The sequence below is a fragment of the Rutidosis leptorrhynchoides genome, chromosome 1, assembly GCF_046630445.1.
Source record: "Rutidosis leptorrhynchoides isolate AG116_Rl617_1_P2 chromosome 1, CSIRO_AGI_Rlap_v1, whole genome shotgun sequence".
Classification (NCBI taxonomy): domain Eukaryota; kingdom Viridiplantae; phylum Streptophyta; class Magnoliopsida; order Asterales; family Asteraceae; genus Rutidosis; species Rutidosis leptorrhynchoides.
In genome coordinates this window covers 583,455,276-583,471,680 of record NC_092333.1, presented here as the reverse complement: position 1 = coordinate 583,471,680, position 16,405 = coordinate 583,455,276, and positions in this window count along the sequence as shown.

Below are 16,405 nucleotides of genomic sequence, written 5' to 3'. Positions count from 1 at the left end.
TTTATTAGGAAAAACAATGACGATGGATCACATATTTTTTTATTCTTTTAATAATCACGAAAATCTTTAGTTTAATGATTTTGTAATATCATTTATGTAGCAGTTCAAAAGTTTCGAAGAAGCATTATGATACACTCGAACCATATTCTGTTTATTTGTTTTATATGTTCAAAGATGTTGTTATAATATATAAATATATATATATATAAATGGATAGTCAATTATTGATACACAAAAGTAATATTATTGTATTACCTAAACTTGTGATATTTTTGCTATAAATAGCCATGAATGCAAGCATTAAACTTGCACCATTTCTCACACTTACAAAATGTTTCTTTCTTTCTCTCCATTATCATCTTTGTTCTTACACTTCATTATTAGTATTCTTAATCAAGAATCAAATCACTAAAGGTAGTTATAAGCCTACTGAATTATAACATCAAGAATCAAACCACTAAAGGTAGTTATAAGCCTACTGAATTATAACACGTTATCAGCACGATAATCTTAATACTAATTATGGTTGGCTCTGCCACCTAAATGATATATGGTTGGTTATACCACCTGAATAATATATGGTCGACACTGTCGTCTAATTATCATTTATGTTACTAACATTTATATTTCATTTATCTAACATTTATATGGCCGACACTGTCGCCTAATTATCATTTATCTTACTAACATTTATATTTCTATTATCTAACATTTATATGGCCGACACTGTCGCCTAATTATCATTTATGTTTACTAATATTTATATTTATGTTATATAACATTTATTAATGATTGCTTACATATGGTCGACACTGTCACCTACTTATCATTTATGTTATATTAAATTTATGTTTAATGTTTATATACTTATGGATATAAAGTGACTATAATTTATCATGTTGTTTGTTTTAATAGAAAATGTCGAATCTGGAAAAGCTTAAATTTACTCCTTTAGAATCAATTGGAAACAACTACATGCCATGGGTTATAAAAGTAAAAATGCATCTTAAATCAATGGGCATTCTTGAAGCCATAAATAAAAACAACACTTGTTCTGAAAAAGAACAAGCAACGGCATGTTGCTTTATTCATCAACATATTGATGGATGCTTACAAAATAATTATGTGACTGTAGAAGATCCCCATGTTTTATGGGAAGGTCTCAAAAGCAGATTCAATAATCAAAGAGAAATTTTACTTCCAGCTGCTATGGAACAATGGAGAACATTAAGGTTCCAAGACTTTAAGAAAGTAAATGAATATAGCTCAGCTTTGTATAATACATGTTCACAACTTAAATTCTGTGGACATGAAATAAGTGATGCAGACATGATGGAGAAAACTTTCTCCACAATGAATGCTGCAAACATCACAGTGCAAAGAAATTTGAGAATGCTAAAGTTCAAAACATATCATGAACTTAATTCATATCTCTTAGTTGCAGAGCAAAATGATGAGCTATTAATGAAAAATCAGCAATCCCGTCCTACTGGTACACTTGCAATCCCTGAAGCAAATACTGCAAATAATTATAAACAGGGACAAGGACGCGGGCAAGGTCGTGGTTATAATAACCATCACCATCATCATGCCAAAAGCCATAACTATGGTAGAAACCATCCTTATGGTAATGGTAATGGGCGAGGACGTGGTCGTGGTCGTGGCCGTGGTGGTCAAAGAAATAATAATCCACGAAAATATAAATATCAACCACAAAACAAGCCCACTAAACAAGATGTTGAAGAAAATTCTTCTAAAAATTCTGAAGAATCTTGCTACAGATGTGGTAGAATGGGCCACTGGGCTAATACTTGCTGAACATCTAAACATCTTGTTAAGATGTATCAGGATTCGCTGAAAGATAAAGAAAAGGAAGTAAACTTTGTGGATAACGTCGATCCAACAGTCACTGAGAAACCATCTGATTTATATGAAGATTTCTTGAATCTTTAAGTTGTGTGTCTTTCGAAAAATAAACGATTTAATATCGTCTGTCTTTGTCATTATGTTTGCTAAATGTTTCAGTACTATCTATTTGCGTTTAAAATATTGTGTAATATTAATGTACTCGCTATTTATTTCTTATATATGAAGTTCAATATGAATTTTGCTGGAATACAACATCAATCAAGTGGTGGAGATCTCTGTATAGCAGACAGTGGAACTACACACACTATACTTAAATTCGAGAAATATTTTATTGATCTAAAACCAACGGAAGGAACTATACATACAATATCAGGACCTGCTAACTTGATAAAAGAGATAGGAAAGGCAAATTTCATACTACCAAATGGTACAAAATTTTTAATAAATGATGCCTTATTTTCTCCCAAGTCAAGCAGAAATTTATTGAGTTTCTCTGACATATACCTTAACGGGTATGATTATCAGTCAGTGACAACAAAAAATGAGAAATATTTAAGTATCACTGACAAGAGTCATGTGGTTGAAAAACTGCCAAGACTTAGTTCTGGATTACATATACACATATAAATGTACCAGAAATACATATGGTAGTTAACGAAAAATATATTGATCCTGGTGTATTCAGTTTATGGCATAACAGATTAGGCCATCCAGGATCAACAATGATGAAAAGGATTATTGAATGTACTCATGGACATCCACTAAAGGATAGAAAAATCCATCATGATACAATGGTTCCATGTACATCTTGCTCTCTTGGAAAATTGATAACTAGACCCTCACCACTTAAGGTTGAGAAAGAATCACCAATGTTTCTTGAAAGAATTCAAGGTGATATATGTGGACCAATTCATCCAACATGTGGACCATTTAGATATTTCATGGTTCTAATAGACGCATCTAGCAGATGGTCTCATGTTTGTCTGTTATCAAGCCGTAATGTGGCATTTGCAAAATTTCTTGCCCAAATTATAAAATTGAGAGCTCATTTTCCTGATTACACCATTAAAAGGGTGAGACTTGATAATGCTGGTGAATTTACATCTCAAGCATTTAATGACTATTGCATGTCTATAGGAATTGTTGTTGAACATTATGTTGCTCATATGCATACACAAAATGGTTTAGCCGAGTCATTGATTAAACGTTTACAGTTAATCGCTAGACCATTGATAATGAGAACAAAACTCCCTGTATCTATATGGGGTCATGCAATTTTACATGCTGCTGCATTGATTCGCATCAGACCAAGTGCAAGTCATAAATATTCCCCCCTACAACTTGCTTTTGGTCAAGAGCCAAATATTTCCCACCTTAGAACATTTGGATGTGCAGTATATGTTCCAATTGCGCCACCACAACGTACAAAAATGGGTCCTCAAAGGAGGTTGGGAATATATGTTGGATATGAAACATCTTCAATCATAAGGTATATTGAACCTATGACAGATGATGTTTTTACAGCACGTTTTGCTGATTGTCATTTTAATGAAACATTGTTTCCTAGATTAGGGGGAGAAATAAAAAATAAAGAAAATGATGTTTCATGGTGTGAACCTCAATTAAAGTATCTTGATCCTCGCACAAAAGAATGCTAGATAGAAGTTCAAAAGATAATGCATATACAAGAACTTGCAAATCAATTGCCTGATGCATTCACAGATACAAAAACAGTGACAAAATCATATATACCAGCAGTAAATACTCCAGCTCGAATTGAAATTCCAAAAGCTGACAATAACGTCACTCATGAATCTTTGCCACGTCAGAAACGTGGAAGACCAATTGGTTCAAAGGATAAAAATCCTCGAAAAAGAAAATCAGCTGATAATGAAGTAAAAGAAAGTGTTCAAGAAGAACCACAAAACAGTACTCCTACTGCAGAGGAGATTGATGATGTCAATACAGAAATTGCAATCAATTATGCATATTGAAAAATATTATGGAACCGAAATGAAATGAAAAATCTTGATGAGAAATTTTCATTTAATGTTGCATATGACATCATGAATAATGATGATGATCCAGAACCAACATCTATGGTTGAATGTCAAAATAGACATGATTGGGCTCAATGGAAAGAAGCAATACGAGCTGAATTAGAATCACTCAATAAAAGAAAAGTTTTCGGATCCATCATTCTCACTCCTAAAGATGTGAAACCTGTAGGATACAGATGGATTTTTGTCCGAAAAAAAAATGAGAAAAATAAAGTTACAAGGTATAAAGCTAGACTTGTAGCTCAAGGTTTTTCTCAAAGACCGGGAATTGATTATGAAGAAACTTATTCCCCTGTTATGGATATTTAATCAGCCTGGCAGTTTCTAAAAATTTAGAAATGCATCTCATGGATGTTGTGACTGCTTATCTATATGGATCACTTGATAGTGATATATATATGAAGATACCTGAAGGATTTAAGGTACCAGAAGCATCAAATGCAAAACCCAAAGAAATGTATTTGATTAAATTACAAAGATCTTTATATGGGTTAAAACAATCGGGACGTATGTGGTATAACCGATTAAGTGATTACTTGATAAGCAAAGGGTATACAAATAACATTACTTGTCCTTGTGTTTTCATTAAGAAAACAACATCCGGATATGTGATCATAGCTGTTTATGTTGATGATCTTAACATCATAGGTATAAATAAAGAGATCCATGAAGCCATTCAACTTTTAAAGAAAGAATTTGAAATGAAAGATCTCGGAAAAACCAAGTATTGCCTTGGTTTACAAACTGAGCATATGCCTAATGGTTTACTTGTACATCAAATAACATATACTGAAAAGATTCTGAAACGTTTCAATATGGACAAGGCAAAACCATTAAGTAATCCTATGGTTGTTAGATCACTCAATGTTGAAACTGATCCATTTCGTCCATGTGAAGATCATGAAGATATTCTTGGACTAGAAGTACCATATCTTAGTGCAATTGGAGCTCTTATGTATCTTACAAATTGTACAAGACCTCACATTTCTTTTGCAGTTAATTTGTTGGCAAGGTTCAGCTCTGCTCCTACCAAAAGACACTGGAATGGGATCAAACACATATTTCGATACCTTCGAGGAACTACTGATTTAGGATTATTTTATTCTAAAGAATCAAAACAAGATTTGGTTGGTTATGCTGATGCAGGTTATTTATCTGATCCACATAAAGCTAAATCTCAAACTGGATATGTATTCCTAAATGGAGGTACTGCAATATCATGGCGTTCTCAAAAACAAACACTTGTTGCTACATCATCAAATCATGCCAAAGTGATTGCATTACATGAAGCTACTCGGGAATATTTTTGGTTGAGATCAATGACACAAATCATTACTGATTCTTGTGGACTAGAACTCGATAAAAGTCCAACAATTATCTATGAAGATAATGCAGCTTGCATAGCACAGATGAAAGAAGGGTATATCAAAAGTGACCGAACCAAACACATACCTCCTAGATTCTTCTCATACACTCAAAATCTCATTAAGGACAACGAGATTGAAATGAGATATGTTCAATTCAGCAAAAACTCTGCTGATCTTTTCACGAAAGCACTTCCAACTGCTATTTTTAGAACACACGTTCATAACATTGGTATGAGACATGTTCAAAAGATGTAACAACTGAAGCGATGTCTACTTGAGGGGGAGTCAACTCCATGCTGCACTCTTTTTCCCTTAGCTAAAGTTTTTCCCACTGGGTTTTCTTTAGCAAGGTTTTTAACGAGGCAGTAACTTACAGTTGATCTTCAACAAACAAAATTGCTATCCAAGGGGGAGTGTTATAATATATAAATATATATATATAAATGGATAGTCAATTATTGATACACAAAAGTAATATTATTGTATTACCTAAACTTGTGATATTTTTGCTATAAATAGCCATGAATGCAAACATTAAACTTGCACCATTTCTCACACTTACAAAATGTTTCTTTCTTTCTCTCCATTATCATCTTTGTTCTTACACTTCATTATTAGTATTCTTAATCAAGAATCAAATCACTAAAGGTAGTTATAAGCCTACTGAATTATAACATCAAGAATCAAACCACTAAAGGTAGTTATAAGCCTACTGAATTATAACAGATGTTATATATTCGTTGATTTGTATCTAAAAAGGGTGTATTTTTAATCGTGTATTTTTAAAGTGTGTGTAGCAATTTATTTATTTGAAGTTGAGTACACCATCAGGGTAGGGCTACATTCAATAGCTTTAAAGTGGTTTATTTGTTAAAGATAACTAAATAGATAGTGATGTATTGCGTTTGTATAGAAATTGTTGGAGACATGGGTTTACCAAAGAGTTTCAGATACCACATCAACTATTCTGGACTGGGCTGTGCATATGCACAGCCATAAAATTTACTAGTATATATATGGATGATTCCAAATGGAAGTGACAAGTTGGAGGAAGAGAGAAAGGAAAGTAATTTTTTTTCCTTTTTTTTTGAAATTTCTTTTTACAAAACATTAAGATCACGTGAAAATATAAATATTTAAAAAAGACAATTTGATAAGAATGTTATTATTTAGGCGCAAAACGCTCGAAGAAATAACATATAACATTCATAATGATGAATGTTATTCTTCGAGCGTCTTTTTTAGGATTTAGAAATTATGGTTTATAAATTAGCATTAAGAAATTAGGGTTGGAAATATGGTTATCTACTTTTTTAAAGAGTGCGTTTGGTTAGTTGAATTTGAAGGATTATAACAGATTTGCATTTCAAAATGTATGAAATCTTATGTTTAGTTCAAAGATTCCAAACGACTAGGGATTATAAAATCCAATGAGTATGAGATTTCAAAATCCTTCATATACATGAAAGATTTGTTAATTCTATGTTTTTCATCCTTTACATTAAAGACCTCGTTTCAAGCTTTACGTTTTACGGTTTAGGTTTTACATTTTACGAGTGAAGTTTTACAGTTTACGGTTTACTTTTTACATTTACTAGTTACGGTTTACGCTTGACGTTTACGGTTTATGATTACGATTTAATTTTACAGTTTTATGATTTACGCTTACGTTTTACGGTTTTACATTTATAGTTTTACGTTTTACGCATTACGTTTACGGTTTACGTCTTACGGTTACGGTTTACGTTTCACGGTTACGTTTTACGTTTATGATTTATGTTTTAAGTTTTACTATACGTTTAGGTTTTACAAGTTATGTTTTACGTCTTATGATTTGCGTTTTATGTTTACGTTTATTTTTTATATTTGAAGTTTTATGTTTGCTTTTTACGTTTACGTATTATAAATTCTGAGCCTTAAAATCTCCAAAATAAACACCCCATGAAATTTCAAATACTGGGATTTTAATTACTTGGGAATTCTAAATACCATGTTCCAATGAATTTAAAAGTTCTTAAATCAAGCGCCACATATTTGTTTTAGAAAAATATTTAACAAAGAATTTAGAAGAAGGAAGCAACGAGTCAACAATAGCTTTGGACGGAGTCAAGGAAACAACACTAGATTTGACTTTCTACTATCCACACCACCTGCCCGACCACAAATGTCTAGAAGCTACAAACTACAAACAGAGATGTGCTACCTCTATCCTCATATAATCAGTGCTTTGCAAAAATATTCTCGTTTTTACTATACGATTCTTATGAATGACTTATCAGAGCCTTAACTTTAGCTTTTCGTTTATTCGCAAATTATGATCCATTTTTTACAGTACGTAAACATCCTTTATAACTTACTTCGACCCAAGAAGAGAAGAGTTTTGTTTAATTACATGACATCTTTTGAAATTATCAAGTTTAAACAGATTTTGAAATTGATCAAAGATCAAACTTGAAAGTATCTTTAAGATCGATACTGATTTAAATATATTATTATACCTTACCTATATGCTAAAAGTCCCCCAAATTTAGTAGTTTCAGTTTTACCGAATTGTCGTTTTGAGTTTGCGTTCACACTACAAACGGCACCTCAAGTTACAAAACGGCCCCTCAACTTTACACTTTTTCAGGAGTAGAAAGCGTAAATATCTAATTTTATTAAAATAAAATAAAAACTAATTCCACCCGAATTTTTAACGGGCTCTATCTTCTCGCTCGGTGCGAGTTAAATTTATCCGAGACCAGCGTTCAAATCGAAAAAATCAGGCGAACCCAACGGGACTAACTATACGCGAAACGGACATCGTTAAAAAAACACTAGATAACGGGCTCTATATTCTCGCTCGGTGCGAGTTAAATTTTTCCTAGACCACCGTTTAACTCGAAATAATTTTACGAACACAACGCGACTAACTACACGCGAAACGGACATCTTTAAAAAAACACTAAATATTTCGGCGTATATTACATACATATACATACACGTCCAACAAACAACTCAACCTACTAGATATATTAGGTACCAAACAACGTATATCCAAATTCGATGGCGCGTCGAATACAGCCGCAGCAACGCGCGGTCGAATTTTTTTCTAGTTATTATAGTCACAACAACAAAACGCAATATCATATGAGTGGTGTATGAGGATGTGAGATGTAGACAATCATTCCCTTATTCGGGAATAAAAACAAGTCATTTCTCCATCGAGAGTGAAAACACTCTCAAAAGTAGAGAAAGTCATCCCTCTCTCTATTCGACGGATAAAGAGATTGTTTCCGAGTAGACCTCGGCCAAAAATGAATTTTTTTTTAAAAAAAAATTGTAAAATAAAATTAAAAATTAAAAATAAAATTGAGACGCCATGAAAATGGTAGAATCAAATTTTCATAGTTTTAAATCCTGCTTGAAAATTCAATTTATGCTCTAAATAGCAGTCAAGACATCAATAAATCGACGCTTGTTGTTGACTCAAAAATAGAGCCAAAAGACCTACTTTAATTTAATGGAACATAATACTAGTTACAAAGTTATGTTTTCTTTGTCAGTTCTTTTATGAATAATCTCTCATTCATTTGATGTGGACAATACTATTAAGTATTAAGTGTATCGGAAGCGTACCTTAATTGTGCCGGAGAATGATGATGATTTAGTCGATGATAAGTGGTAAGTGGTCGTTGATTCTTCGGTTCAAATTGGGCATATCGGGTCTTCATCAAATACGGGGGCTGTCACCTTCAGTTGATATTGCTATAGTTGCATCAGAATTTAATAAAGCGAATGGCAAGAAACCGTTAACCTATGACACGAGTTATTTGGATTCCTTTTCGGCCTCGACTCGCCGCTTCGCATTTTGTATTGAGATGATAGACCAATTGGGGGCCGAGAAGGTTGAAGGTACACGTGTTGGTTCGAATGCCTATCCTAAATGTGACGACCCGAAAATTTTCGACCAAATTTAAACTTAATCTTTATATGATTCCGACATGATAAGCAAAGTCTGTAATGTTAAGTCTCGAAAATTTTGGAACTATGTTTAATTAACCTTCAGCTATTCCCAACGATTTATGAACAATTATATTTAACTTGATATGCATATATAATTATATATATATAAATATTAATTGAAAACATTAACAAAGTGTTACGTGTATGATACTGTAGATTAAACTTATTGGTTTCCATATCTAATTGATATATTGAACTATCAAAGTTAAAAGATAATATTAAATGATTGAATTAAAAGATATTTATCAAGTCCCTTAAGGTTTATGATATTGTTACGGGTCTCTGTTACGAGGTCCACATTGATTTGAGAAATCATTCCTTTTTAACGGTATTCTGAATAATTGGTAAAGTGATTTATAAGTAAGAACAAAAGTGTCAATTAACGGTAACTAGACAAAAGTTAGTAGAGATTCCTGCTTAATTTTTCAATGCATGTTTTTCAATAATTGTCTCGTGTCTCTTGATAAGTTAATTATTTAGTTTTCTTAATATTGAAAACGTTTTACGATATAGATGAAACCTTTTAAAGAATGATTTTGAATATAACTAATTCTGAAAAACTAAATTATATTTATTCAATTTAGTACGAACACGTTTTTCGATATAATAGAATTTGATTATAAAATGTTTTTATGGATTTTCAATGATATGAAAATAAAAATAAAGATAAAATAAAGATTTCTAATGAGCACCAAAAGACTACAACATTTCATCTAAAGATTGCAAGTTAAAATGATGGAAATCACTAAACCTGCGCACTTGCACGAGAAAAATCATAACTAAATCATACTGACTCAAAAAAGGGTGATTCCGGTGTTCAGGCGTCCGTAACTCAAAAATCTACAACTTTCGTGAAGACACCATACACGGATCACGTATCTATCTACGCGAAACGCGTAATGTTTTAAAAGATTACACGGGAGATGTAATCTTTACGCGAAACGCGTAATGTTTTGTCGACATATTTTGTGGCGGCTTCACTGTTTAACACGTTTATTATTATTATATTATTATATTTATATTATTATATTATATATATGTATATATATATATATGTGCATATCGTCGAACCAATTTACTCCGCATCATAATTTTTATATTACTCCGTATCATTTTATTTATATTTACTCCGCATCAATTTTATTTTTACTTTCAAAACGGGTTTTCGAGCGGGATGAAGCTAAGGAAATTATGGGTTATAGTTATGGAAGTTATGGGTATGGTTCGGGAGTATTGCTCGTGAGTCATACTAGTGTTTATCATCTCCATTGCGTCTACGCACTTTCCTACAATATTGAATCACAATATTGATACGTGAGCATTCATATCTTATCTTTTGTATATTAATAGTGTATCAATGTCTAGTGCTCGAGTATATATGTTTAGGCATGCTTGTATGCTTTAATTTTGTAGTTAGATAGTTTATGATGAATCACGAATTTGATACATATGCTACTGATATAAAGTATATGATATGCATGTTTTTGGAAAGCTGACGAAAAATTATTAACTTTTCATTTAGAAATCGCGTGAATTCGATGAACGGATTAAAAGATATGGACAACTGAATTTTGTTTGACGTTAATTGAAATTGTGTTTGAGATTGTAAATCAATATTTAAACAACTTGTCTATGAGACTAATAAATTGGATTTTCAAATATTACTAATAGAGTAAATGAATTTCTATATAAAGCACGTCTCGTTTTATTGAACAATTGTCAAAATTGACTGTCTTATCAGGTTTTAAAGCTTTATAAACACTATAATCTGATTTTACAAGTATTGGAAAACTATGTGAAATAATAAAATATTTTCGATTGCCATGATAATTCAAATATAATATAGCTCCTGAAATAAATAATATTTTGAGTTTGATAACCTATAAATTCGTTCAATTATCAAGACTTATACTATGATAATAAACATGTATAGATTTAAAGATCATATTGGGCAAAGTTGACTTTTTTAGATGACTTTTGTTAACTTTTGCATGTCGGTCTCGAGCATTAGGATTGTGATACACTATGACCTGACCTAGCTTGTTAGACATGTATTGACCAACATATGTTCTCTAGGTTGAGATCTACGGTTATTTTGCGTTCCGAGTTTCGGTCACATTTCGGTGAATGACCATATGTGATGCTAAGGTGAGTTTATAGATCCCTTTTTAATTGCTTTTGCAATCTATATTTTTGGGCTGAGAATACATGCACTTTATTTTAAACGCAATGGATACAAGTACATACTAAATTCTACACCGAGTTTGAACCGAAAATCCCTTAGCTTTGGTAACTAGTAACTGCCGGTTATAAGAACTGGTGGGCACGAATAGTGGTATATGGATCCATAGGGCTTGATATCCCCGTCCGAGCTAGAGCACTAGCCTTTTAACGAACGTATGCTATTTGAGAAGCATACACATTGGTTTGCGTGTATTATTAAGATGATTATACAAAGGGTACAAATTATATATACGTTAAGTTTAGTTACCAGGGTGCTCAATCTTGTAGAATATTTTGATAAACGTTTCTGGATGAAACAACTGAAATCTTGTGATCCACCTTTATATACAGATTATGCGCAACATTAAAACTATGAACTCACCAACCTTTGTGTTGACACTTTTAAGCATGTTTATTCTCAGGTTCCTAGAAGTCTTCCGCTGTTTACTTATACGTTATACAAGCTATGAGCATGGAGTCATACATGCTTTATTCAAGAAAACTTTGCATTCACAAAATCATCACCATGTATCTTATTTTGACTACATTATCAACGGATGTAGTATTGTAAACTATTATGTACGGTGATTGTCTATACGTAGAGATCATCAGACGTCGAAAACTTTGAATTTATATATTCATTTATGGTGTGCCTTTTCAAAAGAATGCAAAGTTTACAAAACGTATCATATAGAGGTCAAAACCTCACTATGAAATCGATGAATGATGTATTCGTCCAAAGGGATTTGGAAGGATCATCACAGTTGGTATCAGAGCTTGAGGTCATAGGGAACCAGAATTTGCATTAGTATGTTTAACTGATAATTGTTAGGATGCATTAGTGAGTCTGGACTATGACCGTATCTGTTTTTACCGAGTTTTACTTATCATTTCTTGTGGAAATTACCTGCTTATCATTCCTAAGTCTAGACACGTTTCCTGCATTTATTGCATACACAGTGTACAGACGAATTCATATCTTAGCATATCTATTACTGAAAACTTTGCTTGCCATCTTCCGAAAATTCCTTTGTGATTTATGGAATTTTGGTATTATATATACATATGTAAATTATGTATTAAAGAATACCAATCTAAATTCTATAATCTATTTCATATTAAAAATTATCTCCCTAATTATACAAGACGGATCCCGCATCAAGTTCGAATTCCTCAGATTCCGATAGTTATTCTAATATGGAATTTGACCTGAGCTCCGAAAGCAGCGTAACCGGAATGGATCAACCAATTAGTCATCATCTACTCTGGATGAATTGGGGATGGGTTCGTAGCTTACTTAATCATTGGAGACAAGAAGAAGGTAATCCCTTCCATCCACCACATTGCCCTGTTGGCAAAGAACCTGAAGCACTTACCGGTGAACCTGTTCGTAATACCATTTTCTCTCTCATTTCTCATTTCCAGAGTATCTCGTCATGTTTATATACTATCTCAAATTCTAGATCTTATTCATCCACTCGTCCGAACCGACAATCATCCCTGTGTAATAGAAGAAGTCATCCAGATTCGCGCTCGGGTAGTGGCATTAGAGAATATGGTGCAAAGGTTACAAGCACCAGCAGCATCACCGGCATCAATAGTACCACCATCATCAACACCAACAGTATCATTACCACCACCAACAACAACATCCGTATTTCACACCTCAACATCACAATCTGTACCTCGAACATCAACGTCATACGCACCATAGATACCAAGGAATACCAACAACAACAAACGATGAAGTATTGATTCATAACTTCATCGAAGAAATATTCTCCAGAGAATATGTAGTTTCTAAAAGTTTTAGAGATTACTTATTCTTGTTCTAATTGTAAACTAGATGAGTGAGCGAATAGAAATGATGAAATAAAACCCTAATCGAAATGGTGCACGATTTACAAGCTAGATCTATTTTACCAGTAGCATCAACAGTACCGTCAGCATCACCAGCACCGTCAGTACCGTTAGCATCAGCAGCATCTACAACATTACAAGCTCCGCCAGATCCATAATCACCGCAAACATCATCACTAATCAACAACGCGTATATCGTATCAACGAGTTATGAAGTATTAACTCATTCCCTCTGAAGAAATTATATGTATATTTTATATATATATGAATTTTGAGAACAAAATAAATCTTTTCGTACTAAGCTATTACATGTGAATCTTAACTAGTAGGTACTACTCGGTTAGTTCATGTTACTGATATGCTATGATGTACATCCTTCATTAACCACAATCGCCGTTTCAACTCAATGAATTCCATTTCATAATGAACTAAGTATATTATTCCATTATATGTTTGATTTTATACTTTCATCTTCGATGTATTCGAAACTTTCTAGAAAACATCATTCGTACCTTGCGAAGTTAGCAAGAGTTCCATGAGCACCATCATGATTCACTGAGGAAATATCAATAAAACTGAATAATGAAGTATTGATTACATTAGTGAAATACTCCTCGAAGATTATGAAATCTTTAATTTTTTAGAGATTATTCATTTCTAATCCAGCCAAAAATCAAATGAGTTTAATATGATATTAACTCATTAAATCTGTATTATATCTGAAAAAAATATACATACATATATTTTCATAAAGACTGTAATAAAATTCTCTGGTACAAAATATTAATTGTAAAACTTTTAACGGGTAGGTAATACCCGAGAGATATATAAATTCATAATTAATATGATATATTCTTCGATTCTGATTCAGCAAATCAACTTCGACTTTCATCCGAATAAGCCTTATTATAACTATAATATATACGTTTCCTCTTTTCGTCATCGTTATCGGGGAACCGTTTATATTCCACCACATTAGCAGTAAACTTACCAGCAACATCATTGATCTTTAACTTTCCGAAAAATCATTATAACCCTAACATGTACTCATCTGCATCTTGTAACGGTAATTGTCATATCAAAAAGCTTCGATCATTATTCTCGAATTTCGCAGTAATTCTACGCCAACAGTTATACATATACATATAACATCTATCTCCTAGACTTAAACACTTCGAATGTGAAGTTTCTGAAAAACACCCTAAACCGCGAACTAGTTCTCGAAATTTTGAAAAAAAAAATGCTGATGAAGCAGCAAAAACTGTAAACGATGTTAACAGTCAAAAGTTTGATGATAAAGAATAGTGTGTTGGCAAAGCTCAGAAAAAGAGAAGGTTTGGAATTGGAAAACGGATTGAGCAAACTATGAAGGAGGCTGTGGACAAATCATAATGACTAAACCTACCTTCAAAGAATCCAAATGATTAAGTATCTACTGAAGTCATTAACGAATACCTTGCTCCTGACTCTAAACCTTTATGGACAAATCTTCTTCATCATCTTTTGATATTAGAAGTTCTAAGATATCATCGTATCTTTCATTATAAATATCCCCAATATTTCTAAAGATATTTTCATAACTATTCTTATCTGAAATCATTTATCTCTTCACGATATTAGTATTACATCAGAAAGGAAACTGTTTAGTTTCTAAATTCTGAAAAATTCGAACTTAAAATATGAATGTTATTGAAGTAGTGTTGGGAACTGAAGCATGAGTTAGTATAATATAATGACACTTGATCAACGTGATTATATTACAGTAAGTCATGCTGAGTTTCTAATGGAACATGACGATTCACAGACCATAACATCATCATGTGTCATGTTACACGACTCTTGTATTCTACTCAAACTCTAAACATATCAAGAAAATATTTTTCTTGATGATTCGGCCTTTTCCGAGGTATTCTGGTAATTTGACAAATCAAGATCGTGCTATTACAATTTCCTTCTTAGAACATTAACTATGTTCATTCTGAAATTCATATCTGCGAATTCTGGACCATTACATGAGGTACTTAATGGATAGAAGAGAAAACAGAGCATGAGGCTCCGAAATAGAAATGGGGGTATAAATCGCAGCAAATAGGAGAGAACATTAACTGTGGATGTCGATGATTATAGAAAGACAGAAGCAGGGACTCTGAAAAATAAGGAAAAATATAAAGCCCGACGACAACACATAAATTACACACCGTGTATATCAATAAGTATTGCAACGTAAAGACACGGGAGAACTAAAAACACTATAAAGCCAAGAGTATAGTAAAAGTGAATAGATTCCTCTGGCGGCATATGAAAAAGAAGAATGATAGATATCAAAGTTAGGAGTATATCAAGAATCAGAACTGGATGAAACATATTGACGAATACTTTAAAGTATGAGTTGAGGGAGGAAGAATAGAAGGTGAGCTGTAGAAATAAAGAAACGAAGGGAGTGGATTTATAGCGAAAAATCTGACAGAGCAATTGTGACATGTTATCGCATTTAATCAAAGAAGATCCTAATTTCGTTAATTACCGAAGAATCAAATCTTATTACGAAGATTTTCTCTAAATCCCTTGAACTCCGGAAATCAATCCTATCTACGTCAAAAGATATGATGAATCTACATTTATTCATTTCACTCTTTTGTGATAACTTCACTCGTACGCTTCACATAATCGAATCGTTTTATCTATATTAGTCAATAATGATGAAACTCTATTCATTAACTCGTATTCGCCATGAAAACATTTTTATTGTTAGCCATGACAATCTCTATCAAATTTCGGACGAAATTTCTTTAACGGGTAGGTACTGTGACGATCCGGAAATTTTCGACCAAATTTAAACTTAATCTTTATATGATTCCGACATGATAAGCAAAGTCTGTAATGTTAAGTCTCGAAAATTTTGGAACTATGTTTAATTACCCTTCGGCTATTCCCAACGATTCACGAACAATTATATTTTACTTGATATGCATATATAATTATATATATATATAAATATTAATTGAAAACATTAACAAAGTG